This window comes from Cyprinodon variegatus, unplaced genomic scaffold (genome assembly GCF_000732505.1).
Source record: "Cyprinodon variegatus isolate N-32 unplaced genomic scaffold, C_variegatus-1.0 Scaffold1780, whole genome shotgun sequence".
Taxonomy (NCBI): domain Eukaryota; kingdom Metazoa; phylum Chordata; class Actinopteri; order Cyprinodontiformes; family Cyprinodontidae; genus Cyprinodon; species Cyprinodon variegatus.
Genome location: NW_015152233.1, coordinates 457 through 3,385, shown reverse-complemented (window position 1 = coordinate 3,385; position 2,929 = coordinate 457).

Sequence of the window (2,929 nt, the reverse complement as noted above, 5' to 3'; positions counted from 1 at the left end):
CTGCAGAGAGAGCACATGCACAGAGCTGTAAACAGCACTGAGTGTGGATTGACAAGTCGTCTGAGTCAGAGAAATTGTAAGTTAGAAACTCCACTGTGCGCTCAGAAAGCTGAGTAGCTTTTCTGTCTCTATAGGGATCTCTTTTCTGTGTCAAAACATGGTTTTGTGTTTTAGAAGAACAAAGGAATCTCCTTTCACTCGAGCTATGGAGAATTTTAAATCTATACCATGCTTCGCTTTAGGCTACAATAACACTGAATTGTTTATATTATTTCACACTCCTTTGTTATTTTAAGGTATTTTCCAGACTGTTCTGTTAAAAAAAAGGTCAATTTCACTTTAGATACAGTTAGTCATCTACAAAACAACATGTTTGGGTCAGCTTTTTGTTTCAATCTTTTGTTTGAAAGTAAAAGCAAACCTCCAAGAAACATGCTTCCTATCCAACATTCCTCCTAATATTCAAAGGAATAAGGAATAGCTCAGCTTGTCTTTATTTTCTTAAATGTTTTCTGTCTCAATATTTCTTTCAAATGAGTATTCTGAGCAGTGGTAGTAGCATTTTTCAAATTTACTTTGCCATAAAATGGTATTTAAGTTTCTTTTTTTACTTCTGTTTCAAACTGAAATGTTTCAGATAACCAAAATGATTCTTATATCAAACAAAGATAACCCAAATAAACTCAAAAAGTCGTTTTTAAAATGATAATTTTATTTTATCAGATGGGATTTATTAGTCCAGATGGTGGTATTTTAAGAAAGAAAACTATTTATCTAAACCAATAAGTAATACGGTTGATCAGTTGTCAGTAATGTCTGATCGTATGGATGTGTGTAGATTTATGGGCTGCATAACCAAACAAGCTTAGACTTTGACTAGACCAACCCACAACCATTTTTTAAAGCCTTTTGGCTGTGCTCCTGTCAGTGGACTTTGAATAAGGGTCATGCAGTGAAAAGTTTCCTTTTATTAGAAGTTATTATACTTTCATTTATACAGGTAGCCTGAGACCTATTAGGCACTCTTCAGGTTAAGATTAAACACAAATGGCTTTGAAGCTCTTTAAACAAAAATCAATTTTTGTGATTATAACTTGTTCTTGAATTATTACAATAATTTACATTAACTTTACTTTTAATCAACTTTAGATTAGGCTGGTTAGGGTTGGTGAAATTTAACCCAAGAAAGTGGTTTATCAGTTACAAGGGAAGCAGTTATATTGTTGTAGTTTCTAAAATTGCCTTTTCAAAGGCCACTTTTAAAATCATAAAAAAAAATGATAAACACAAATGAAGTCTGTCTAAAGAATTTGTAAAGAAGATTTTGAACTTCTATTTTCCCAAATTAGTGCTTTAAATACATAAAATTCAAATAATAGCATCAACCTTTAAGCCTAAAATATTTCACTCCCCATCACTGGGGGTAAAACCCGATCTTAGTCAGGGCTTTAAGATGTACAGTCATTTATAGAGCTGGGGTAGGGTTTCAAGTTTGGCACCAAGATAGCTCTGGAAGCAGAAGGAGAGCATGAACCGGCAGGAGAAAGGCCACACTCATGGGTCTGAGCCAAGCTGAGGGAGAGAAAGCAAGGGCGTAGGAGGAGACCCCTCCAATTCCAAGTGTTTTCACAGCTACAATTCAATGCACTCCGCTGAATTAATGTTTCAGAGTGAAAATATTAATTTCAAGCAATCCAATGTCGTGCTTCTCCATCACAATTGTGTATCTATTCACCCTCACAGTAGGCCTCAAGTAGTTCTTAATCAAATTATACAGGCAGTCAGAGTGAATAATTAACCCTTCCACCTGAATATGCATTGAAATTACGCAGCGCTGTTACAGCTGGGTGACGGGATGTTGAGACCTGCATTTTCAAACAGAGTCAATTCCTTCTGGAACAACTTTATACTCCAAACAAGACACTTACAGGCAGTAAGCAAACTTAGAAACGTGACGAAAAGAGGAGGTTCTCAGTTAAATACGACCTTGAACAAGCTCCTTCCGCTTCACCCTAACAACAATCTGAGGGCTTAATGCCAAGGGAACTTTTTTGTTTTGGTTTGGTTTTCACTAACCATTAAACGATTTGTCTATAAAAACCTTTAAAATATCTCTCCAGCTAGAGACGGTTAAATGCAATGAATGTGGAAAACAGTATTAAAATACTTTAGCCTATCAGAGAAAGACCTGATGTACACTGCAAATCAGTGAGAAACTCTAGCATTCATTCAGCCTTTGAGGAACAAGTTTATACTTTAAACAATATGCATGTAAAGGGTAAACAAATCTACAGGTTTATGACGAAAGCAGTAGTGTTACTTACTTGAATGGCACCCTTTGAAAAGTACTTTGATGAGATTTCCTTGAGTGTTTTCACTGACAGAGTAAAGGCTAGGGTTGGACTATTATTTAAATTTACATAACAGACAAATTTCTTTAAAAAAAAAAAAACACACAATTCTAAATCGTAGAGGCATTCCATTTAACATTATTAAGATGCTAATTTTTTTTCAGTCCAGCCCTTTAGGAGGAAGTAATGTAGATTATCTCGGTTGTAGGTAGCACGCAGATTCATTCATCTAACTAAAAGTAGTCTTCTAGAAAACAAGGGCTGTGTCCAAATGTCCTCCCTAACCCCTAAATCCCTTATTCACTACATAGAGTGGGGACTTTATAGTGGACTTTATAGTGAACTCAGTTAACTGACTGTTCAGACAGATGATCACAACTTTTCGCTTCCTGTTGTTAACGTGACTTTGACTCCCCGCACAGTGCCTGCCCCATCTTTGTTATAGACTTAGACAACTTTCCTTTTCATTTAATATACACAGTGTTTGCAAAATGAAATCTTTGTTGGAAGAGCTTTTCAGACAGTAAATGAAACGTTCCATTCCTGCAGCAGTGATCAAATGTAAACAATGTGGGAGA